The sequence below is a fragment of the Stegostoma tigrinum genome, chromosome 35 (genome assembly GCF_030684315.1).
Source record: "Stegostoma tigrinum isolate sSteTig4 chromosome 35, sSteTig4.hap1, whole genome shotgun sequence".
NCBI classification, from domain to species: Eukaryota; Metazoa; Chordata; class Chondrichthyes; order Orectolobiformes; family Stegostomatidae; genus Stegostoma; species Stegostoma tigrinum.
Window position 1 is genome coordinate 22,712,864 of NC_081388.1, and position 26,575 is coordinate 22,739,438.

The 26,575-nt window shown below is 42.9% G+C and overlaps 1 protein-coding gene across 5 annotated transcripts in view; it reads left to right on the plus strand.

Annotated features, from left to right (window-relative positions):
* Positions 1 to 12,982: 12,982 nt before the first annotated feature.
* LOC125447422 (non-receptor tyrosine-protein kinase TYK2) overlaps positions 12,983 to 26,575 on the plus strand; it is a 95,358-nt gene continuing 81,765 nt past the window's right edge. For 3 of the 5 annotated variants that reach the window (XM_059639814.1, XM_059639810.1, XM_059639818.1), the window contains exon 1: positions 12,983 to 13,094. The gene's annotated coding sequence lies outside the window, so the exon portion shown is untranslated. Of the gene's footprint in view, positions 13,095 to 15,819; positions 16,020 to 26,575 lie in introns of all 5 variants that reach the window. The other 2 variants (XM_059639816.1, XM_059639815.1) reach the window with 2 other exon arrangements.

Here is a 26,575-nt window from a genome sequence, read left to right on the forward strand (position 1 = left end):
TCTTGGTGTCATGGATATCAGATTGCCTTGTGAGCCCATTTAAATCTGGAGTAGTGATTTTTGTTATTTTTTGATATCATTCTACTGTATTGGTAATGCTGCAGTTTTGAAGACCTCAATGTGGAAGCAGCAGCAAGTTTTATGAGGCCTGTGTTTGATTGCAGACGTTTTGTCACCCTTCTAGGTAACATTGTCAGTGTGTCCCCAATGAAGCATTGGTGTTCTGTTGCACTTGTTATTTATAAGCCTCAGTTTGCTGGGGTGGTTGGCATCACTTCCTGTTCTGTTTTTCAGTGGTTTATATTTCAGGCCCAGTTCAATTTGTCTGTTAATAGAAATCCAGTTGAAATGCCAGGCCTCCAGAAACTCCCTGGTATGTCTATGTTTGGCTTGTGCTTCTATGGATGTGTTGTCCCAGTCGAATTTGTGTCCTCCTTTTGTGTATATTCAGACTAGTGAGAAGTGGTTTCCTCTCTTGGTGGCTAGTTGGTGTTCGTGTATCCTTATTGTCAGTCTTTTTGCACTTTGGCCTATATAGTGTTTGTCTCAGTCCTTTGCATGATATTTTGTATGTTTATGTTAGTTCTATAGACTGTGGGTATGGGATGCTTGCTGTTCATCAGTAGCTGTCACAGGGTGGTTGTTTGTTCGTGGGCTACCCTGATAGCTAAGGGTCTGAGTAGTCTTGTGGTCATATACGGTAGAGTGACTAGTGTCTGGCCGTGTTGTGCCATCTTGTTATGGTCTGTCATGGACATCTGGCATTCGAACTGGAAGTCCGTTAACAAACACATTGAACTGGATTGATATACAGACCACTGAAAAACAGAACCGGAAATATTGCCAATCACCCCAGAAAACTGAGTTACATAAGTAACCAGCGAGACAGAACACCAACGCTTCACCAGAAGTGTGCTGAGGATGTTAACTGGCAGGGGGACAAAACACCTGCAATCAAACCCACTGACTCAGCAAGCAAATCTATAACCTTATCCACAAACCGAGTGACAAATCTTCTCAATCTTTACTTGTCTTTATTGCTGGTGCTTAGAAACACAATTCAGTCGGAGTAGGCCATTTAATAAACTGGTAGCTGATCTAATTGTAACTTCAAGTTTGCATTTTTTAGGCCACCCTTACTTAATGAGAATTTGTTGACTTATGCCATAAAATTCTTAAAGGACTTTTCTTCAGTTTATTTTTTGGTTTAGGAATAGGGTTTGAAAAAGACTTTCAAGGGCGTGAGTGGTGGGGGAGTAGCTGCCTAATCTGTCTTAAATGGGTAAATCTTGATTTTTTAAGTGATATATGGTTCTAGATTCTCACACAAGAAGAAACACTCAAACCTCACATCTGGTATGCTTCAGGCATTACAGCCCCTTAAACTTTAGTAAAGTCTGTCAAGTGTTCCTCAAAGATAAACGTGCATTGAGCAGGTTTAATCTAAACTTCTGAGCTGCCTGCAATGAAGTTGTGTTCTTTGATAAGGAAGGCGACTAATAACAGATACTACTGCAGATGCAATCTCCTCCACCCTGTGTTAGTGCAGTATAACCTCTCTCTTTACATATTCAGTTCCTCTCGCAATAGGTCAAAATGTTGCATTAGCTTTCCTAATTATTTTCTTGGTCCTGGAGATGGGCCTTCTACAATTTGTGCAGCAGGGTGAATGTCCAAGCTATGTCAGTCTCCTACCACATACATATTTATGATTTGTTGACAGTTACACATTTTTTGACATTGAAATCTATTAGCCGCCTCCTTGCCTTTTCAATGTCCTCTTCGCAACTTTGGCAGACATGAAGAAGGGTAGAAAACAATTTGTATTGACCATATCATACCTCCCTTCATCCTAGTCATTTAACATGTTGCAGAGGTTCCTGCTCCAACACCTGTGGCACACTACTGGTACATTTTGCTAATTTAAAAAATACCCATTAATGTCTACTATCTGCTTCCTGTTAGCCCATCATCCACTTATCCATGCCAACTTGATACCCCTTTGGACCATCAGCTTTTATTTTCCATTTATGGTTGATGGGTATCTGATCAAAGTATCTGACGTTGGTATCCTTCCTGTTGTTCAATTACACAACCTTCAAGCCTTTTAGGTGTTGTAATGAAATGTACATTGACTCTGCAGGTAACATGCAGGATTTTTGTGTCTTTGAGTGTGCAGGATGAACAGCTTGCAATGATTTAAGAATCATCGCATGTTGTCATGGACCAAGACAAGAATAAAAGAATCATATTCTTGTAGTGAGCCTTCTTTCCAAGCTGCTCTAGTTCCTAAATCAACTTTGACAACTCCATTGCCCTGATCGTTTCCAATTTGATGACCCCCTTCTGCATTGGCTCCGGGTTGAATATTATTGCTTGAGGTTTAATTGGTTGTTTCAACAAACTGCAAAGTGCTTTGTTGTATTAGCACAAGGCCTGTGTCAGCTATTTTTGTGGACATTTCACTTATTTTCCTGGAACTAACTACACATGGATTGCATTCCTCTCTGAGGAAGGGTCTAGGCCTGAAACATCAGCTTTTGTGCTCCTGAGATGCTGCCTGGCCTGCTGTGTTCATCCAGCTCCACACTTTGTTGTCTTGGATTGCATTCCTTCCCTACTTCCTTTTCCAAGCCTTGCTGTCTATTCTAAACATTTGACCACCTTTCTATCTCTACCACACCACCTTAATGGATTATCATCAGCTCTGACATCTGATTATTATTTCATCTTTCACCCACTCTTTTCCATTCCCTGCTGTGTCTGACCCTCCTGAATGTCATGTTGATGTTTTTGTCATCTTAATAAGATGGGACTAATAATGACTCTTCAGGGTTTGAATAATACTGGGGATTAGGAGATTTAAAATAATCAATGATACGCAGCAGATGATAAAACAATAAACCATCTGTGTGTGCAGCTTGCAAATCTATTGCAAACTGACTGCTGGGTAGAGTTCCAGAGTCCTTAAGATGAGTTCTTCGTTGCAATCACCTCCTTTCCATAGAAGAATTCCTGTAATTTCATGCTGCATTGGAGACTCTCCTCACTTCCTGTTCTCATTTCGTTGTATGTTGATGAATTGCTGTTTATTTAAAATATCTAAATATCAACGAGGCTATCTGACCCATTTATTTGTTTCCTCTAATGACTGTATTATCCTGACTGTGCCCAAACCAATTATCCTCATCATTTTCAAGGTGTACACCTAATCTCAAGAACCTTGTATTTTCTCTGCTCTGTCTCATAGCTGTCACAAAACATTATGCAATGACAAATCTGTTCAAATGTTCTCTTGTTTATAGCTACTGCTGACCATCTCCCAGTCTTACTGAGTTGCCCTAGAAAATTCACGTTTTCTTAGTGAAAATTTGTCTACATCTAACAAATGATTTGCTATTTGCTTTAATTTCAGGCTTGACCATGTGGGACAGGCTATGTATTTGGTCAAACCATTTTGCAAGATGTACCTCAAGCAGCATTTCTGGAGAACGATTCACTTCCTGAAGCTCCGGTTTCTCTACTCATTTTTTTTAAAAAGCCCATATTTTATTGTTGGTTCTCTTTCTCAGTCAGTTGGTTTGTACCGTAGATCTGTAGGGCTGTTCGGGGAAAAGTCCCCAAACAAATGCTGTCACTTTTTCACTACACTTTCCTACCTTCATTGTCTCTTCAGCATGGCTGCTGTTTGAGTTACAGCCTATAAAACTGTAATGTCTATACCTCTGAGCCAGGAGGCCAAGGTCCAAGCACAACAACTCGAGCGTGTGTAAAAATGTTTCTGACAAGGTTGATTTGGAAATAATGTAAAACCATAAGACATAAGAACAGAAGTAGACCATTTAGCTATTAATGAGATTATGGCTCTTGTGAAATTCTTCCTCTCTTTCTTTCAAATGGGTGACCCCTTACTTTGAGATTATGTCACTGTGGTCCTAAGTGTTTCCCACAAGGGGAAACAATCCACATCCACTCTGGCAAGACCTTGAAGAATTTTATGTTTTAATAAGTTCACCTCATTTTTTTTGTCAACTCCAACGAGTGCAAGCCCAATTTCTCCTTTGTAAGAAAATCTCACTATATTTGGAATTAACCTTGTGAACCTTTCCAGATTGTTTCCAATGCTGATGCCTTTCTGGAGATAAGGAAACCGGAACTGTACAGAATTCCAGCTGTGGTCTGATGAGTGTTTTAATACTCCGCACTCGCCTGGATGGGTGTCGCTTCAACAACAATGAAGAAGCTTGACACCATCCAGGACAAAACGGCCCCCACTTGATTGGTACTACACCCACAAGCATCCACTCCATCACCACCAATGTTCAGTAACAGCAGCGTGCACTGTCTGCAAGATGCACTGCAGAAATTCACCAAAAATCCTCAGGCAGCATCTTCCAAACCCACAACCGCTTTCATCTAGAAGGATAATGACAGATATAAGGGAACACCACCCCCTGCAAGTTCTCTCTTCTCTCCCCCCCCCCCCCCATAGAATAAATCAAAACAACTCGGACACTAGTTTTTTCTAGTGAGTTTTGAGAAGATTTGTAGCTCAGGTTGAGGTCCTAGATGTGAGTTTGCTCGCTGAGCTGGAAGGTTAGTTTTCAGACGTTTCGTCACCATTCTAGGTAACATCAGTGAGCCTCCAATGAAGCGCTGGTGTTATGTCCCGCTTTCTATTTGTGTTTAGGTTTCCTTGGGTTGGTGATGTCATTTCCTGCGTTGGTGGTGATTTCACCAATGCAGGAAATGACATCACCAACCCAGGGGAAACCTAAACACACAAATAGAAAGTGGGACATAGCACCAGCGCTTCGTTGGAGGCTCACTGATGTTACCTAGAATGGTGACGAAACGTCTGAAAACTAACCTTCCAGCTCGGTGAGCAAACTCACATCCAGAACTAGTTTTTTCTCATTCATGCATAAGGATTCCAAATCCCTTTGTGCTGCAGCTTTCTGCAGTCTTTCTCCATTTGAATAATATTCGGTTCTTCATGCCAAAGTGCAGGAATGTCATATTTTCCATCTGCCAAGTTTTTTGCCCCCTGCTTAATTTGTCAATTTCTCTGTCAATATTCTTTTCCATGCCATTCTCTCAACTTCCCTTCTCGTCTATTTTTGTGTCATCCACAAACTCGAAAATGCCAGTCAACTAGGCTTCTGATTTAAGTGAGGATATTCATGGTGCAATTCCTATATATAATTACAGGGTCATATTGGCAGTAAGCTGCCTTTCTGACTTGATAATATGGTCAAGCAACAAATATGTACCAGAATTGCATTGAGGTTCCACTTGGTTGTTGTAAAGTTGGACGGTAGTTGGTCGAGCCACTAGATGGAGCAGCATGATAGCCACCAAACTGCTCAAATCCCATGTTTGATGTGTTACTGTAAAATTAAAGGCTGCTGCAGAAGTCTATTCCTGATAATGACATTAGTTGTGGTAGGACTCCTTTGGTAAATGTCCTCGTGTCCTGATGTCATTCACAGTGGTCCAATGTTTGAGTTTTGGGTATAGTGAAATGGATTTTAGACTTAGATTTTATTGTCCTGTGTACTTGAGCACAGTGAAAAGCGTGTACAGTGAAAAGTGTACAAAGTCACCATTCTTGAAAGTGATGTTAGTATACAAAAGACAGGATTTAAAACAGAAGCAGAAATAAAAGAAACAACCAAAAGAAAAGCAAACGTCCAAATCACTCCTCCTGCCTCTGGCATGAATCCTTGCCACTAGAGAATGGTGCAATGTTTGGCCTTCAGTCTGAGACATTCAGCTGCCCAAGTCTCTGCGCACACTGCTGCAGCTGGAACACCACGCTTTCCCATCAGGTACCAAGGCCCAGCCGCAGCCCTGAGCCATACCACTGCCAAGTATTCCAAACAAGATTGCAGAGTGCACACAGGGAGAGCAATTTCACTGCAGTGAGACTCGGGCAGAGTGAGTAACTGGGGATTTGTGTCAATGGCGGAATTCATGACAGTAAGGGAAAGCAATGTTTTATGTAAGATTTACCCCAACAAATAAAGTCTCTTGGAGTGAGAGAAAGAACAAGGCATAGACTGAGGGGCCTACTGGCACTGAGACCAACAGCAGCATGATATCACATGTGCATGGAAAGCAGCTGATTGGTGAGCAGGTTTGGGGAGTATTTCCAACCTTTAAAGTGAAAGTTGGGTATTTAGTTTGTATGTTTAAGAATGTAGACCTTTTTCTCTCCTTTTTTGAGTAAGTTTTCAGAGTCAGTCCAGACATATTCTCAGGTCACAAGTACTTGTCAGGGTCCAGTGGAGTGACCATCCTGTGGTCTGTACAAAGGCACAGATGCACCATGTGTCCCAGATGGCCATCTGCTTGAAGTGTCCCTGGCTGCACAGGGTTTGTCTCCAGCTTTCTGTACTGGAGCAGCGGCTGTAACCTCTGTTGTGTATCTGCAACGCAGAGGGTTACATGAATATCAAATATCGGGAGGTGGAACACAGGGCAGACAGCAGACACGGGATAGGAGACGAATAAGCGGTTCAAGAAAACCAGGCACGTTGTGCAGGAATCCCCTGAGTCTGTTACAGCTGGTAATTGGTGAACCATTTGGGAAACTGGTGAGGGTAATGGTTTCTCATGGGAGTTCAGCCACAACCAAATCCACGGTCCCACTGGTACCTCTGCGGTTGGAGGGAGGGAGAACAGAAGATCAAGAGTGATAGGGGACTGCATGGTCTGTGGATCAGCTAAGGAGGTTTGTGTCATAAATGTGACCCCAGGATGATGTGTTATCTTTCTGGTGCCCAGGTCAGGGATGTCATACAGTGGCTGCAGGACACCCTTTTCACATGGGGGTGGTGAGCAGCCAGAAATCCTGGTCCACATGACATTGTGAGGAAGAGGGATGGGGTCCTCAAGACTGATTTCATGGAGCTGAGAAGGAAATTTAAAAAGCAGGACTGCCAGAGCATCAATCTCAGATTCCTCCCAGTGCCGCATGCTAGTAGACGCAAGAACACAAGGCTTGATCATTTGAATAGGTGACTGGGGACCGAGTTTGTGAGGTTTCTGAGGAATTAGGAATGGTTCTGCAGTAGGTGAGACTTGTGTAATAGCAGGGTTACAGTTTAAGGGACCTGGGACTGAATCTCTCAAAGGGAAAACTGCTGGTGTTGTTGAAGGAGGGGTAATTTAAACTGGTTTGTCAGCAATAGGAACCAAACTGGAAAGAAAGGGGAAACAGATTCTGAATGTAATCAAGCAACAAGTAACAAAAATGGATATGTAACAAGGATATGTTTGGTGAAATAAATGATGTCTATTAAAGGTGCTATCAGGAAAATGTGTCATGGGAGATAGAGAAAATGGCATGGAAGTGAAATGATTACAGTCTGTCTGTTTTCACTCAGGGAGATACCAGAACTCACTCCCAACCCGAGATCTGAGTGATGCAGGAGAATAAGGAGTGGATAAAAATTAGCATCAGTAAGAAGATTGTATTGGAGAAATTAATGGCACTGAGTAAATTCCCAAGTCATGACTATCTACATCCAGAAGGTTGAAGGAGGTAGCTGTGGAGACAGTCAACATTGATTCTGTAGAGTTGGGAATGATTCCTATGGAATAGAAGGTTGCAAATGTCATCCCACTATTTAAGAAGGAAGTGACAGATGAAAGAGGGAACTACAGACCCATTAGCCTGATATCAGTAATCGGGAAAATGCTAGAATCTGTTGCAAAGGATGAGATAAATAGATATGTGGCTGATAATAATTTGATTAGATATAGTCAATCTGGATTTGCGGACGGGAAATTATGTTGGACAAACTTGTCGGAGTTTTTTTGAACATGCGATGAATAAAATTGATCATCGAGAGCCAATGGGTATGATACATTTAGATTTTCAGAAAACGTTTGATGAGGTTCCCCACAAGAGGCTGGTTAGAAAGAGTAAAATGCATGGGATAGGAGGGAAGTATTAATGACTAACTAAGAGACAGATAACGGTCAGGATAAATGGGTCATTCTCATGTTGGCAGCTGGCAGCTGGCAACTAGGATCAGTGAGGAACCTCAAGGATTAGAACTTGGCCCCAGATATTCAGAATCTGTATCAATGGTCTGGGATTGAACAAATGTGATATTTCCAAATTTGTGGGTGATACAAAACAAAATGGGAATGTGTGTTGGGAAGTAGATGTAAAGCGATGGGAGGGAGGTGATGGCCTTGTGGTATTATCGCTGGACTGTTAGTCCATGGACTCGGATAACATTCTGGGAACCTGGATTCAATTCCTGCCACGGTAGATGGTGGAATTTGAATTCAATAAAACATCTGGAATTAAGGGTCCAGTGATGACCATGAATCCACTGTCAATTGTTGGAAAAATCTGGTTCACTAATGTCCCTTTAGGGAAGGAAACTGCCACCCTTATCTGGTCTGGCCTCCATGTGACTCCAGACCCACAGCAATGTGGTTGACTCTCAACTGCCCTCTGGACAATTAGGGATGGGCAATAAATGGTGCTTCGGCAGCAACACCCTCATCTTGTGAATGAATAAAAAAAGCAACTTCAGAAAGATTTGGACAGGCTTAATGATTGGCCAAGAACATGGCAGATGGAACATAATGTGGAAAAGTATGAGGTTACCCACTTTGGTCAGATGAGCAGAGTATTTCTGGAAAAGTAAGAGATTGGAAAGTGTAGATCTCCAAAGGGACCTAGATGTCCTTATCAGTAAGGCTCTGAAGACTAACCAACAGGTGCAGCAAGCTATTAGGAAGGCTAATGGAATGTTAGTCTTCATTGCAAGAGGATTTGTGTACACAGGTAGTGAAGTCTTGCTTCACTTGTATCGGAGCTTGGTTAGACTACAGCTTTGGTCTCCTTTCCTTCTCGGAAAGATATCATTGCCGGAGACAGAGTCAACCACAATTCACCAGACCTGTTCCTGGGATGGTGGGTTTGTCCTCTGAAGACACATTGGTCAAGCTGGGTGCGGGATCTTTTAAGCTTCAAAGAATGAGAGGTGATCCTATTGAAATTTAGCAAATACTGAAAGGGATAGACAGGCAGAATGCAGGGATGGTGTTGGGATTTAGAGAACTGGGGACACGATACGAAAATACAGACGGTGCCACTGAGGAAAGAGATGAGGAGAAATATTTTCACTCAGAGGGTTGAGATCATTTGGAATTCTCTCCCAAGGAGAGCTGTGGAATCTTAGTTTCTGAGTTTGTTTAAGGTTGAGATTGACGGATTTCTGATTTCCTGTGCTGTACAGTGAAGTCCCAGTTTACAAACGTTGGCCTTACACATGTTCGTAATGATGAATTGCAACCCCAGACAGGGGTGTGATTTTAAAAATCCGACAAACAGACATTTCCTCGTACTTTCAAGCACCTCCTTGACATTGTCCTGTATCATGTTCTGACCTTTTGCAAATCAACTTGAGACTGCAGATCAGAACAGAATCCATTCACAACCCAGGGACTACCTCCACAGCATTATGATGATGAGGTGGACAAAAGGCAAAGTGTTTGTTACAACCGTCATCATGTTGAATGTCAGGCCAGGCTTAATGGGCTGAAAGGCCGACTCCATTCCTATGTTAACAGTTGGATTTGTGGCTGGTTATTTACTGCTTTGGATACAATTTCTCATTAGGCCATGGGTTTGGGGCAGACAAATAGCTCAGTGAATTATCGTCTCAACTCCGTCAATATGCTCCTCATTACTGTGTTTATATTCCATCTCAGTAGATGCTGTCAAAGACTGCTTTCACAATCTCAGCATCCAGCTTCACCTTTCATAGATTCTGCTTCGGAGCATACTGCAAATGACTAATTTCAATGGTTTCGAGCATTAAGTTGAGTATCAAGTTTCAGTTTCCACTCATCAAAGCATTAAGTTCTGTGAATCCATTTGAATGATATCCAACCACTCTCCCTCTGGATAAACTGCCTTCCTTCCACACAGTATTGTTGGTCACAGACTTGTCTCAAGGTCATTGCTGTACATTGTAATGTGCAGGGACTGAGACTGGAGTCTCCATGTTAGCTGCTGCAGGCAAATTTCAGTCATGTCAATTTCTTTTTCATCTTGTTTTCTATCATGCCAATGGTGCTTTCTGCAGCAAGCAGTTCTATTCCTTAATTCTGTGGCCCTTTATTCTTTCCGCAACATTGAAAGTTCTTGAAAGAATGTGAAGAAAAATAGGTAGAAAAAAATTCTTAGCTTATTGATTTATTTCTTGTTGCAATGCTTTTCATCTTGCTCACGTTCTGCCTCTCAGATACCTCCAGATCTATGGAATTTGTCATTATAAGTTGAGTGTTACTTGCTTTTAGTAGGCCATTCCAACTAAATCCAATCTGTGGGTTTCAGTTACAATCCTCACCACAGTGTCACCATTCCCCTTTGCTGTGACCTCCTGGTGCCTATCAATCCTCCAGCTCTTGCTACCTTTGGATCTCTCTGTTCTTTCACTGCACCAATGTCTCAGTCCAGATCTGAATTCCCTCCTGAAAATGTCCATTCTCTCAGACCTTCCTCAACTTCTACCCTTTGAGCGATTTTGTCACCTTTCCTGATAAATCATGATGTCTCTCACTGCCACTTCTTTGGTCTCATAATCAGACCTGGGAATTGTGTGGGACAATCCCCACATCAAAGGTGCTATGTAAATGCAAACTATTGTTGGGACAATCAAAAGTAGCAACATTGGCTTTTCAAAAAACTTGTAAAAGTTTCCTAAATTCACAGGGTAGCGAGCGAAAAGTCAAAGTGACCTGAAAGATATTTGTGGATGCTGATAAGACTAAGTACAAAATCGTGAGGGTTTGAATATTTCTGAAAAGGGAGAGTCTGCCTTAACTTTCCATCCTACACTTGTCTGCATCAAACAATATTTAACAATTTCAAATTATTACAAACTTTAGACTGCAGGAGAAAAGGTTACTGATTGGTTGGGAAATCAACAATATTGCTGTGGAGAGAGAAATGGTGAACATTTGAAATTACACAAAAAAGGTTTGAGAAGGATTAGGAGACAATTTAAGGTAACAGTTTTAAAGAAGGTGTCTGAACAGAGAAACCTGGAGGAGAGTGTGCACTAACCTGAAGGTGCAACACAGATTAATGAAACATATGGAATCTTGCACCAAAATACAAAATCCTTGCGGATACATAGTGGATATGCTAAATCTGAATAAAACATCAGTCTGGCCCCAACTAGTGCATCTAATTCTTGGCACCACATTCTAGGGAAGATGTGAATGTGTTGGAGACGGTACAGAGGTTCTCCATTTTGAATGGTTTGACAGATAAAGGGTTACAGAGAGGTTGAGGTACATCTTTGAGCAGAGATTGACTGAATTAGCACGTCGTTGCATTTTTACAGAACATTAGGGAGGCCACTGTTAGAACTCTGCCTGCAATTTTGTTCGCGCTGCTTTGGGAAAGATGTTGTTAAACTTGAGAAGGTGCAGAAAACATTTATAGACAGAGGCTGAATAGGCTGGGGACTTTTACCCTGGAGCATCAGAGGCTGAGGGATGACCTTGTAGAGGTTTATAACATCAGGAGGGCATGGATAGGGTAAATAGACAAGGTCTTTTTCCTAGGGTGGGACAGTCCAAAAGAAGAGGGGCAAAGGTTTAAGGTGAGAGAGGAAACCTGAGAGGTAACTTTTTCACACAGAGGGTGGTGCGTGCATGGAATAAGCTGCCAGAGAAGGTGGTAGAAGCTGGTACAATGACAACATTTAAAAGGCATCTGGAGGGTATATGAATACGAAGGGTTTAGATGGATATGGGCTAAATGCTGAAAAACAGGACAAGATCAGATTGGGATGTCTAGTCAGTGCAGATGGGTTGGACGGAGGGGTCTGTTTCCCTGCAGTATAACTCGATTATGGGCAAATTAGTTTAAATGTGGAAGTGTCAAATTTTGCATTCTGTGAAGTAAAGCAACAAACATATTAAACATCAATGAAACTAAGTACAAACCGGTAAATCATGAAATATATATAACAAAGTGTGGAGCTGGATGAACACAGCAGGCCAAGCAGCATCCCAGGAGCACAAAAGCTGACGTTTCGGGCCTGGACCCTTTATCAGAGAGGGGTCCAGGCCCGAAACGTCAGCTTTTGTGCTCCTGAGATGCTGCTTGGCCTGCTGTGTTCATCTAGCTTCACACTTTGTTATCTTGGATTCTCCAGCATCTGCAGTTCCCATTATCACAAATCATGAAATATGGTGACCAAATTAAGACACCATGCCACTGTTACCTTTTTCTTCTGCTGACAAACAGTGAGACTCACTTTCTGTCTGTTTGTAGACTGGGTGTTTATTGGCAGGGAGGGTAATTTCACAGGCACAATTCCACAGAGCCAGCATGGTGACCCAGGGGATCCTGCTGTTCCTCCCACAGAGCCAGCGCGGTGACCCAGGGGATCCTGCTGTTCCTCCCACAGAGCCAGCGCAGTGACCAGGGGATCCTGCTGTTCCTCCCACAGACCCAGCATAGTGTCCCAGGGGATCCTGCTGTTCCTCCCACAGACCCAGCATAGTGTCCCAGGGGATCCTGCTGTTCCTCCCACAGACCCAGCATAGTGTCCCAGGGGATCCTGCTGTTCCTCCCACAGACCCAGCATAGTGTCCCAGGGGATCCTGCTGTTCCTCCCACAGACCCAGCATAGTGTCCCAGGGGATCCTGCTGTTCCTCCCACAGACCCAGCAGGGTAGAAACGTTGCTGAGTTATGTTGACCTAAACCATCATGTCCTATGGCCCTTGAAGCTGGAGTTTCTCAGTGAGAGCAATGAGCACTGGCCATCATGCCTGCTTCTAGGTCTCCACGCTGCCTCAGGGGCTGGTTTGGGTTTGTCATGGTAGGCTAGGGGCTGACACCCCCTCCACACACACAGGAGACTACAAGCCCCAGAATGCGTGGGGCCTCCCGAGCATGCGCAGAACTTCGGAGTCTGTCGTCAGTTCCGACCGGAGGGATCGAGAGTGAGCCCCCTCCCGGGAAAGGCGTGAGGGAAGATTGGTGTCCCGTTTAAACGGCATGGGGTGGCAGGGACAGTGAGGAGGGACATCGGGGAACAGGTAGGACGGAGAGGAGGGCGGGAAAGGGGGAGGGGATTGTGGGAGTCGGGATGAGGGTAGGGAGGGTGATGAGTAATGCGGGGATTCAGTGAAGGGAGGGAGTGGTGTGAGGGTGAGGGTGAGGGGCTTGCGGGAGTGGGGTGAGGGTTGGGAGGGGGGTTGAGTAATGTGGTGATTTGGTGGTGGATGGATGGGTGTGAGGATGAGGGGCTTTTCAATAAGGGGAGGGAGGGGCAGGAGGAAATGGGGATTTGGCATGTAGTGAGATTGAAGGGGTGAGCATAGGGAGGGGTATGGGATTTGATGTGGGGGAGGGTGAGAGTTAATAATGGCACCTTGAATTGATTGATCACGTTGGTAATGATTGACAGTTGATCCTTGGTTCAGAAAAATGAGTCATAACTCAATACTGCAAGATTTATGTCTGAACAGCTGTCTGATGAAGGATTGTGTTAAAAATCTGTGTCCACGTTGGGCATTTCACAGGAAGGAGGAAGTTTGATATTGAAACCTTTCTCCCAAATGATTTGATAGACTGATGGTCCAGTGCTAATATCACTAGATTATTATTTCAGAAACCCAGCTAATCTTCTGGTCACCTGCATTTGAATTTCACCACAACATACTATGGGATTTGAGTTTAAAAAATATGGAATTGAGATCTAATGATGACCATGAAACTGATTGTCAGGAAATTTAATCTGTTTCACTAATGTCCTATAGGGAAGACTTAACTGGTCAAACCTACAGGAGACCCCAGACTCTCAACAATGTGATTGACTCTTAACTGCCCTCTGGGCACTGAGAGATTGGTAATACATGTTAGCCAGCATCGCCTACAATGAGTGAATTTTTTTAAAAAAGTTGTCTTTTCGCTTGCACTGCTTCTTAGAGATTAAGGAAGAAGTAGCATGCACAAAGCAGTGCTAGGAACTGGATCTTAGGACAGAAATGATAGTTTCATGTGGAAAACTTTAGATTTCAAGGATCGGGAACCGAGAGGCTGTGGTTGTGTCCAGAGCGGAAGCAAGATAGTGTTGTGTCTACTTCTTTAGTAGCTGCAAGAAAGGAATCATTCTTGACCCAGTGTTAAATGGAAGTGGAACTTATCCTTGTTAATTGATGCTTCAAAATTTTGTAATTGCATGTTTGGAAACGGAGAGATATAATATGCGTGTCCTTAGTACAGAAGGTTGTAAGGTTACAAGCGAGCAAATACTTGTGTGTGATGTTGTGTGAAAGCTGATTTGATATATTGATGTGTGTACATATGTCAGGAGATAATATCAGGACATATATTGCCTAATAGCAGAATTGAGATTCTCACCAACTTATTGTAAGTTTGTCTGCATTTCTGCCCTTCAGTTAGAATGAGGCAGACTTGCAGTTTTAATACTTCAGGTTGATTTCCATTGTTTTTGCCAGAAACTGTGGTGGTTTAATAATGAAAAAGCAACGTTGCTCAGTTTATCCTGAAGATCACTCCAATGAAATAATCCCTTTTTAAAAATGATCATAGTCACACTTACTGTGGTTCTTGAGCAATCCCCTATTTTCATCATTCAATCACTAACATTTGTTGCTGTCTTCAGGTGTCTGTACCCAAAACTCTAGAACTTCCTTGCTAAACACCTCCATCTCTCTGTCCTGAAAAATCTTTTGAAAAGGCACCTCTTTGAACAAGCTTTAGGTTCACTGACCTCCTATTTCATGATTCATTGTGGGATTTTCTTTGCTAATGCCCTTGGACTGTTTTGTTACATTTCAGGTACCTTTAAAGTTGTTAATGTCTCAGTGATAGCTTTGTGCTGTGTCATTCATTGTAAAGTTGCCATAGTCTTAATGGGCCACGGGCTGCTATCTCACCAGAGAGAAATGGGTAGTGGGTGGTTGAATCTGAAAGTCACCAGTCTTCAGGTGAGGGAGAAGTTGAGAAGGAGAGTCCTTCATAGTAATTCCAGCCTCTGTGAGAGTTGAATCCACACTATTAGCATCATTCAGCACTGTAAACCAACCTTCAGGCAAACTGAGCTAAAACAACTCTTATTTGAGAAACTATAAGCCAAGCTGAAGTTAGACAGTTTGCATTTTTCTCCTCATACCATTGCTGCCTGGAGATTGCCACTCTGTTTATAGTGTGTTAGTTTCAATAAACAAGTAGTTGTTTGTTTCTAGTTTTTGTTTCTGCTTGTACATGGGCAGAGATGGATTTTCAACACTGTAAGGTTGGCTTTACCTCTGTTTCATCAAGTCTTTCACTCAAGCCAAAGATGCTTTACTTCTGTTACTGTTGTAATCTGTACTATTCATCAAATGTATATCATCCAGCCTGTCAGACTTATGACTAACTTCTGTGCAAGCCCTTATTATTATCCTGCATTATTCTTAATGAGGGGAAGGATTTTTAATATTCATTCCAATGCTGGCTTCCTCTAATTGCTGTGGAGAAGATGGTGGTGAGTTACTGCCTTAAACCACTGCAGTTCATTTGGGACACCCACCATGCCATTTGGAATGGTGTTCCAAGGTTTTGATCTGGTGATACTTAAGGAACTGCGATTGTATTTCCAAGTCAGGATGATACATGGCTTGAATTTGCAAACAGTGTTCTTATATATCTGCTGTCCTTGATCGTGTGGATGGATGTGGTCATTGGTTTGGCAGGTGTTGTGTCAGAAGTTTCAGTGAATTTCTAAAGTGCCACCATTGATATTACACATTGCAGCTACTGAGCATCGATGGTTAAGTGTCTGGATGTTGAAGGTGGTGTACGGGTTGCTGATCCAGTGGGATGTGTGGTCGTGAATGGTGCTGAGCTTCTTGAATGTTGACAGAGCAGCCCCCATCCAGGCAAATGGGCAGGATTCCATCACACTCCAGACTTGTGTCTTGAAGATGGTAATCATCACTGTGGGGAGTCAGGAGGTGAGTTACTCGCTGCAGGATTCCTTGCCTCTGACCTATTTTTGTAGCCACAGCATGTTTATAGCTAGTCCAGCTCAGTTTCTCATCAATGGTAATTCCGAGGATGGGATTCAGTGATGGAAATGTCATTGAATATCAAGGGCAGATGTTTAGATTCAATCTTGTTGGAGATGATTATTTCTCAAAAGGTGGCAAATGGAGTTTGATATAATGTGAGGATAAATGTGAGGAGATTCACTTTGGGAAGAACAATGGGAAGGCAGAATACCGGGGCAATGGAAAGATTCTTGGTAGTGTGGATGTGCAGAAGGATCTTGGTGTCCATGTACATAGATCCCTGAAAGTTGCCACCCAGGTTAATAGTGCTGCTAAGAAGGCTTACGGTGTGTTAGAGATAATGGGAACTGCAGATGCTGGAGATTCCAAGATAATAAAATGTGAGGCTGGATGAACACAGCAGGCCAAGCAGGATCTCAGGAGCACAAAAGCTGACGTTTCGGGCCTAGACCCTTCATCAGAGAGGGGGATGGGGAGAGGGAACTGGAATAAATAGGGAGAGAGGGGGAGGCGGACCGAAGATGGAGAGTAAAGAAGATAGGTGCAGTTCATCCCCTCCCCCCACTGCACCACACAACCAGCCCAGCTCTTCCCCCCCACCCACTGCATCCCAAAACCAGTCCAACCTGTCTCTGCCTCCCGAACCGGCTCTTCCTCTCACCCATCCCTTCCTCCCACCCCAAGCCGCACCCCCAGCTACCTACTAACCTCATCCCACCTCCTTGACCTGTCCGTCTTCCCTGGACTGACCTATCCCCTCCCTACCTCCCCACCTACACCCTCTCCACCTATCTTCTTTACTCTCCATCTTCGGTCCGCCTCCCCCTCTCTCCCTATTTATTCCAGTTCCCTCCCCCCATCCCCCTCTCTGATGAAGGGTCTAGGCCCGAAACGTCAGCTTTTGTGCTCCTGAGATGCTGCTTGGCCTGCTGTGTTCATCCAGCCTCACATTTTATTATTACGGTGTGTTAGGTTTTGTTGGTAGAGGGATTGAATTCCGGAGCCGTGATGTCATGCTGCAACTGTACAAAACGCCAGTGCGGCCTCATTTGGAATATTGCGTACAGTTCTGGTCGCCCCATTACAGGAAGGATGTGGAAGCATTGGAAAAGGTGCAGAGGAGATTTACCAGGATGTTGCTTGGTCTGGAGCGCAGGCCTTGTGAAGAAAGGCTGAGGGACTTGGGTCTGTTCTCATTGGAGAGAAGGAGGCTAAGAGGGGATTTAATAGAGACAGACAAGATGATCAGAGGATTAGATAGGGTGGACAGTGAGAGTCTTTTTCTGAGGATGATGACTTCAGCTTGTACAAGGGGGCATAGCTACAAATTGAGGGGTGATAGATTTAAGATAGATGTCAGAGGCAGGTTCTTTACTCAGAGTGGTAAGGGTGTGGAACGCCCTGCCTGCCAATGTAGTTAACTCAGCCACATTAGGGGCATTTAAACAGTCCTTGGATAAGCATATGGATAATGATGGGATAGTGTAGGGGGATGGGCTTAGATTAGTTCACAGGTCGGCGCAACATCGAGGGCTGAAGGCCCTGTTCTGCGCTGTATTGTTCTATGTTCTTGGCACTTGTATGAGGTGAATAATACTTTGCACTTAACAGTACAAGGCTGACTATTGTCCAGCTCTTGCTGTATATGGACACAGATTGCTTCAATGTCTGAGCAGTTTGCAAATGGTCCTGAGCATTGTGCTGTCAAGTGTTTTTTTTAAACTTTGTCAACATGAAGCCATTCTAAAAATACTAAACATAAGACCAGGTCACAGATGTTCATGTAGATTCGAGTTGCTACTTGCAAAACCGGTGCCAGTGATCGTTTTGTTGCCAGGTGCAAAAACTGTCTCCTCTTCTCAAACATGTTCCATGACTTGACATGCAGGATGTAGATTAAAACATTTATAACTCATTCATCAAGCTATTCTACTCATGCATTTCGACCACTCCAGATTTGTTGCCATAGTTTAACTTTTAACTGGATTTAATGCTGAGCTGTCCTGTCCTGTTCCTTCAGTTCTCCAAGTTAATTTTGCCTGTGCAGTCCTTATCTTTTCAACAAGCTTAAGCTTCTGCAATAACTCCAGAATGTAAAAAGTTTCCAAATATAGAGCTTATGGCTTAGAGAGTGTGAATGCTCATGTTTTGGGTACGTCTGTTGTGATTGCAGCTCTTTTCCATTTAGCTTCTTTGGAATCGAATACTTGGTCTGTAGCAAACTCTGGTTCTGAAGAAGGGTCTCGGCCTGAAACATCAGCCTTCCTGCTCCTTTGATGCTGCTTGGCCTGCTGTGTTCCTCCAGCTCTACACCTTGTTATCTTGGATTCTCCAGCATCTGCAGTTCCCATTAACTCGATGTTTTGTTCTCTGTCACATACTTTAAAGATTTGCTTTTGTTATTTAAAGTTGAGTCATTTTTACTCAATTATTTAAATTGCTTCAGCTGTGTTTACTCTTCCTGTGTGATGTTTTTGGATAGATTTTTCACAGCAGATTGGTGAGGTGCAGGAAGAAGAAAGTGTGTTTACCAAACATCTCATCTTATGAACAGCTCACAAGAGAAACAGAGCAGAAGTAGGCCATTTAGCTCATCAAGTGAGCCCTGCCTTTTAATTAATTACAGCTAATCTGATATTCTATTCCCCCCCCCCCCCACCCTTCTCTCCAAAGATGCTACTGGACGTGCAAATTTACTTATAGAATTTTCTGTTTTTTTTATTTCTATGCTCTGAATTTGCAAGCCAGGAGTATATTGGAAGACCACCCACTTGCCTGAATGGTGTAGCTTTGACAACAACCACAAGAAGCTCCACACCATTCAGGACAATTTGATTGGCACCCCATACATAAACATGTACTCCAGCTACACCAAATCTCAGCAGCAGAGTGTGCCATCTACAAATGGCGCTGCAGAAATTCACCAAGGCTCCTTTGACAGTACTTTTCAACCTCCTGACATTTTCCACCTTGAAAGACAAGGGGAACATATACATGTGAACACCATCACCTACAAATTCCTCTCTAATCCATGCAGTATTCTGATGTGGAACTGTACCTCTGTTCTATACCATTGGCTCAAAAATCTTGAAACTCCCTCCTTCACCGTGTTTTCATGAGCTACAGCTGTTCAAGAAGGCAGCTCACCACCATCACCTCCAGGGCAATTAGGGATGGGCATAGTATCTTAATTTACACATCCTATATATGGACTTTTAAAGATGTTGTTGTTGTAAAAAAAGAAATATCTCCTCTGTCATTTGGAGGGGAAGGTGGTCCCAGTACACATTTGTCATGCTGAGAAGTTTGCCTTATTTCTTGTTTTTAATGTATTCTTTTAGTACTTTGTTTTTCTGGACCTGTTTCTATGGTGGCATTCTTAGCTTGTCCTTATTTGAATGGCACTCCAGGAATGTGTGGAGGATAATTGGTGCTGAACACTCCCAGTGCTGTGTTGGGGAGTGCTGCAGTGGCCCCTTGTTGGAATGGATGCAAAACATCTCCAAAACGCTATTGAGAAAAGAGAGGGGGCGTTTGCTTTTCCTTGAGTTTGAGCAAACAGTCCTCCGTCATCCAGCAGCATCAAAGCCTGATGCTGCTGTTTTTATTTAATTTTTGGCTGCCTCGTTTCTTTACAAAGCACCACTTTACAAACTGTGAAAGTCTTTAGTGTATCCAAACTGCTGTAGGCATACAAGGTTTTTATTTCTGCTCCAGTTTGCTATAGATACTTAGAGGATTCTTGGATTCAGTGTTTGCAGCCAGCTGTTGGGATTTTGGAGTAATTTCCCCTTCATTCTCTCCTGCTGTATCCTGCCTCCCGCATCCTCCCAATCCCCAAACACCAGAACCCTTAGCGTGGATGGGATTGGAATGTGAGTGCGTATCCATTTGGTCAACAGTGCATTGAACCGCTCGGCTGCTCCCTGGCCAGTTTGACATTTTATTGTCTTGTGATATTAGAGTTAGTTTCATAGCACAGTGAGATTGAGCCAGAGAAAGTGATTTGGATGTGTGCCTGAAAGATTTTTAAAAAAATATAAACTATTGATTTACGTAAGAAGAGGACAGTCAGGAATCAGCTTGTGAGCAGAATCGATGCAGTGGTTGAAGACTTGTACTTAATGACCTCCAATCCAATAGCAGCCTTTCAGTCATTGTTTTGCTGGATCAGTTTCTAAGAACTTAAGAATTATGAGCTTGAGTAGGTTATTCAGTCTGAAAAGCTTGCTTCACCATGCACTATGACTGTGGGTGATTTCATGCTTCACTGAACATATCCAGTCATATGCTATCCCTAATTGGCTCAGAGATCGAAAATCTCCAACTCAGCCTTAAACATATTTAAATATGATGTATCCACAGTCCTCTGGGGTAAAGAATTTCAAATATTCATCCCCTTTGAATGAGAAAATTTTTAATTATCTCAGTTCTGAAAGGGTAGGTTGCTTATCTTGTTGCACCTCCTTATTCTAAATTCCAAGTTCTTCAGCCATGGGAAATGACCTCTGTCTGTCAGCCCTGTGAAGCCCCTTCATATCTTGAATGTTTGAATGAAATTGCCTCTTGTTCTTCAACTGGAGAGAATACAGACCCATTTTACTGTGCCTTTCACAGTAGGACAGCGCTGTCAATCCAGAGACCAATTGACTGAAACATTTGTGTAAATTTCCAATGTACGTCTATCCTTTTTTGAATATGGAAATCGAAATTGTATTTTAGGTAAGATTACATCAGAGCCCTATGCTATTGTAGCAAGTCTTATTTCTTTGTGTCCCAGTCCCCCTAGGGTAAAGGCCAAATTGCCACTTATTTTCCTGACTGCTTGCTGTATCTGCACGCTAAGTTTGTGTTCGTATGAATAACCCCAAATTTATGTGAATATCAACACCTCCAAGTTTCACAACCTTTTTTAAAAGAAACCTATCTGCTTTTCTCCTCTTGGAGCAAGCGCTAAATGTGTTGTTAGGTACAACTGACGCACCTGCCTTTGATCTCCTGCAGTCAGAAATCTCTTCCTCACTGCTTTCGTCCAATGTCTCTGAATTAAGTCTCAATCAGTTCCATTTCTAGCATAGTCAAGCCAGTCAGCTGTGATTCGCTGTCAACTACAGTCTCTGTTCAGTGCAACCTTATGGTCCACCATGAGCAATGGCTCTGCTCTTAATCAATTAACATGCCCCATAGTCCACATTGAACATGGGTTAGTAAGAAACTATTCTCAAACTCCGTCAGCCAGCCAACCTGGGGTCTAGGCCCGAAACGTCAGCTTTTGTGCTCCTGAGATGCTGCTTGGCCTGCTGTGCTCATCCAGCCCCACACTTTGTCTCTGTATCAATTTGCCCTGTTTGATGAACTTATTTCCATACATTGCCCTTACTGTCTTGGTATGGAACTACTATTACCTGTTTGTTGCACATCCCCCTCTGATAGCTTTTGTGCTCCTGGGATGCTGCTTGGCCTGCTGTGTTCATCCAGCCTCACATTTTATTGCCTTGGAATTTTCCAGCATCTGCAGTTCCCATTATCTCTCTCTCCCCCCCTCTGACAGTCTGTTTGTTTTGTTTCATAATATGTCAGCTGGGGTGGCCTTTGAGGAATTGTTGTTGCTTTGGCCCTGGACTGATGGATTATTTTACTTTTGGACCCCACTCTCCATGCTAATGGGGAAGAAAGCTCATGTTATTTTGCACAAAATGAAACAGGATGTTTGGTTGTTTCAATGGTGATTATTAGTAAATATTGATGAATAAACTTTGATCCTGAAGTTATCTTAGTATTAAAAAGAATCATTTGATTGACTCACTTCTTCCAGTTCCTATGTCTAACCTCACCACCACTTGAACTGCTTTCTTTATCAAGTGTTCTCTCAACTTTTCCGCTGCTTATTTTCCCAACATACCACCACCCCATTCTGCTGTCATTGCTGTTGTGTTCAAATCAAGTTGTTTCTCACTCCAACTCATTTGATTCCAACAGCTTGACGCTGTGGCCTCCCATCCCACCTCCCTGTCGCCACTGTCTTTAATTCCAAGCTTAGTGTTGCTTACTGACAGCTGTCTCTTCAATTCTGTATCATCTTGGTAATGTCTGTACTTCTGACTGTTTCATTTCAGCTTCTCAGTAAAAGCTCGACATCTGCCCCAGAGGCAACAGAACAATAAGGCTGCAGCTGAGATTTTCTTGGCTTATCCCGTTGTAGCAGCTCATGTCAGGTATCAGATGGGAAGTGCCTTGGCCAGGCCAATAGTAATGCTTGGAGGCTGTTAGTCCAGTGCTAATTTTTGAGGTCTCTGTGCTTTCTTAGAAAAGGGCAAAAGTGTGGGGTCAGGACTCTGTTGAACGTGAGCACTCGAGCTGCATGATGACAGCAATAGGAACAAACAATGGGAGCCCAGCAAACTTGATGAGCAGTGTTGAACAGGCCAAGGGTGAAGCTAGAAGCAGTCTGTTAATGAAAGACTTCACAATTACCCAAGTCGTGTCATTGAAGAGCAGCAAGCAACAAAACAAGGGAGATGTTGATCTCGGAAAGCCATGGCTGTCATATGATCCAATTGCTTCTGCTGTAGTCAGAGTCCAGCTAATTACTGCATTCACTCCTGGTCACAACATGATAGTTTTCAAGGCATAACAAGGTGCAGAGCTGGATGAACGCGGTAAGCCAAGCAGGAAAGCTGACATTTTCGGGTCTGGACTTCAGAAATTTCTGAAAAAGTGTCTAGGCCTGAAACGTCAGCTTTCTTGCGCCTCTGCTGCTTGGCCTGCTGTGTTCATCCAGCTCTACACCTCGTTATCTCAGATTCTCCAGCATCTGCAGTTCCCACTATTTCATGATAGTTTTAAAGGTTTGGATGGTGAAGAACTTGTCAAACGTGTTCAAGAAAATTTTCTTCATCAATATGTGGATATTCCTCCTCGAGAAGGAGCAAAATATGACTGTCTTTTGGTCGATAAGGCAGGGCAGGTGACCAAAGTGAAAGGGGAACACTTTGGCCTAGTGATCATAATTCCATTTGTTTTAAAATAGTTATGGAAAAGGATGAGACTTCCATGTAAGTTAAAGTTCTATATTGGAGTACGGCAAGTTTTAAAGTTATGAGACAAGAACTTTCAAAAGTTAGTTTGGAATAGACTGTTGGCTGGTAAAAGGATGCCTGACAAGTGGGAGGCTTTCAAAAGTGTGATGACGAGAGTTCAGAGTAATGATGTTCTTGTTAGAGTGAAGGATAAGGCTGGTAACATTAAGGAACAATGGTTGTGAAAATATTGAGAGTTTCTAGTCAAGAATAAAAGATCATCTTATTGTAGATATCAACAACTGGGTGAAATGACACTTTTAATCAAGACAGAGTGCAGGGGCATTCTTAAGAAAAAAATTCAGGGAAGAAAAGAGGGGATGTGCGATAGCCTTGGTAGATAAGGTTAAGTCTAATCCAAAGAGATTCTACACGGACAGTAAGAGTAAGACGGTGACTAGGGAGTGGTTAGGGCCCCTTAAAGATCAAAGAGGTCATCTTTGTGTGAAATCCCAGGAGATGGGTGAGATATAAGTCAATAATTCATGTCAGTTTTTAATGTGGAGAAAAAAATGGAGGCTAGAGAAATCAGGGAAATAAATAGTGATATTTTGGAAACCATTCACATTACAGAAAAAGAAGTTCTCGAGGTCTTAGAGAATGTAAAGGTAGATAAATCTCCAGGTTGTGATTCAATGTATCGCAGAACACTGTGGGAAGTAAGGGAGGGAATTGTGAGACCCCTTGCAGAACTATTTGGATCATCTGTAACTACAGGTGAGTTGCCTGATGACTTGAGGGTGGCGATTGTTGTGCCTTTGTTTAAGAAAGGGTTGTAAAGAGAAACTGGGGAACTATAAACCTGTAAATCTGACTTTGATTGTGTGTAAATTGGAGGTTATGCTAAGAGGGAGGATTTATAAACATTAGAAAGGCAGAAATTGCTTAGGAATAGTCACCCTGGTTTTGTGTGAGGAAAGTCGAATCACACAAACTTGACTGAGTTATTTTGAGGAAGTTACCGAAAAGATTGAGGGCAGAGCGGAAGATGTTGTTTACTTGGACTTTAGTAAAACCTTCGACAAGGTTCCACATGGTAGACTAATCAATAAACTTAGATCACTTGGGGTTGAAGGTGAGCTTGCCACATGGATACATAACTGGCTTAATGGCAGGACACAGATTGATGGTTGCCTTTCGGACTGGAAGCCCATCACCTGCGGTGTTCCACAAGGATGTTCTGGACCTGCTTTTGTTTGTCATTTGTATAAATGATTTGGATGTGTTTGTAGAAGGTATAGTTCGTAAGTTTGCAGACAACACCAAAATTAGTATACAGTTAATGGTAGAGCCTTGGATAGTGTTGGAGAACAGATGGACCTCAGGTGTTCACGCGTGTATTTCTTTGAAGTTTGTGTCACATGTAGACAGGGTGGTTAAGAAGGCATTTAGCACGCTTCCTTCATTGCTCAGTCCTTTGAGTACAGGAGTTGGGAAGTCATGTTGAGGTTCTACAGGACATTGATGAGGCCTCTTCTGGAATACTGTGTCCAGTTTCGGTCTCCCTGCTGAAGGAAGGTTATTATTAAGCTGGAGATGGTTTGGAACAGATTGACCAGGATGTTACCAGGTAAGGAGGGTTTGAATTATAAAGAAAGGCTGGGTAGCTTGGGACTTTAAACACTGGAGTATCGGAGGTAAGAAATGATCTCCCAGAAGTTTATAAAATCATGAGGGGCGTGCATAGGGTTAATAGTAGGTGTCTTTTCCCTAGGGTGGGGAATTTCAAAACGGCAGGGCCATGTTTAGAAGGTGAGAGGAGAGAGACTGGAAAAAGATATAAGACACAAATTTTTTACGCCAAGGGCAGCCCATTACTGTGGGTCTGGAGTAACATGTAGACCAGACCAAGTAAGGACAGTTTTCTTCCATAAAGGACATTAGTGAACAGATGGGTTTTTACAACAATTGACAACGGAATCACGGTCATCATTAGATTCTTAATTCCAGATATTTATTGAATTCAAATTCTGTTATCTGCCATGGTGGGATTTGAACCCCACTCCCCAGAATGCTGTCTGGTTCTCTGGATTAACAGTTCAGCAATAACACCACTAGGCCATTGCCTCCCCCCAAACTGCTGAAACTGTACAAAACACTAGTCAATCCGCAGCTGGACTACTGTGAACAGTAGTGGCCCCCTTAACTCAGGCCAAATATGCAGGCATTTGAGGCAGCCCAGAAAACGTCCTTTTGATGGATTTCCAGGTATGATGGGTTTTATTTTATGGAGAAGTTGAATAAGTTGGGCTTGTGTTTATTGAAGTTCAGAAGATTGAGAGAAGACCTTATTGAAAGAGAAATCATTAAGGGGCTTGACAAAGTAGATACAGAGACATTGTTTCCCCGCTGTGGGGGATTCTTTCACCACTGCTCATAATCTCAGTTAGGGATTGACCATTTAAGAGTGAGATGAGGAGGAAATTCTTTTCTGCGGGTAGTGAATCTGTGGAATTCTTTTTCACAAAGGGCTGTTGAGGCTGAGCTATTTAGTATGGGCAAGGCTATGACACACAGGTTTGTAACCAGTAAGGGAATCAAGGATGAAGGGGAAAAGGCAGGAAATTGGAGTTGAGGAATGTGAGATTAGCCAGGGTCTTATTGCATGGTGATCAAACTCGATGGGCTGAATGGCCACCTTCTGCCCCTATGTGTTACGATTAGTCCAAAAATCAGAAGTTAGGGGGAGGAATATTTGTGTAATTTTATGTTAGTTTTGAAATGTGGGTTTGGAGGAGAATGAAAAAGATCTGCACAGAGGAAGTAACAAACTGTTGTAGAGAGAGAGAATAAACAAAAATCTGTTGAAACCTAGTTGGGAAAATATGGGAAGCCTGGGTACGGCACTTTTAAGAGGAACTGACATGTAAAAGGTGTCATGCTGTGAGATTTCAAGAAACAGAGTAAGGAAGAGAATATCTATGTCTGGTGGCTTCGAAGTTGGAGAGGCTGGCACAGGTTTGGGAGGTATATAAAGACTGCAATGAGCCAAGAACCTATCTTCCAGCAAAGGTGCACAAGCTGAGAAAAAGCTGGGAAAAAATAGTTCTTCAGAGTGGTTGCTGTACCTATGTTGTGACACTGGGCAAGTTTATGGCTATTGTAACCAAAATATTTGAACATTGATCCCTGGTTTTATTGAATTACCTTGCAGCTGACTCCGATTTGAAGGGAAAAGTGGATGAAGCACCATTGCTTGAGGGAGAGGCTGTAAGAGTCCTTCCAACATTACCATCTGGGCATACCATTAGTTGAGAAGCTGGGAAGGGTGTTGAAAGTACCAAGGTTGACATAAGCTGGAATGGTGAGGACAATAAGGAAATACTGGATATTTGAAAACTGGAGGATGTGCAATTTTGAGGTTTCAGAAAGGAGATGGCAGCCTGAGGTCTTGATTTCCAAGCCTTGAGTGGGCAGAGG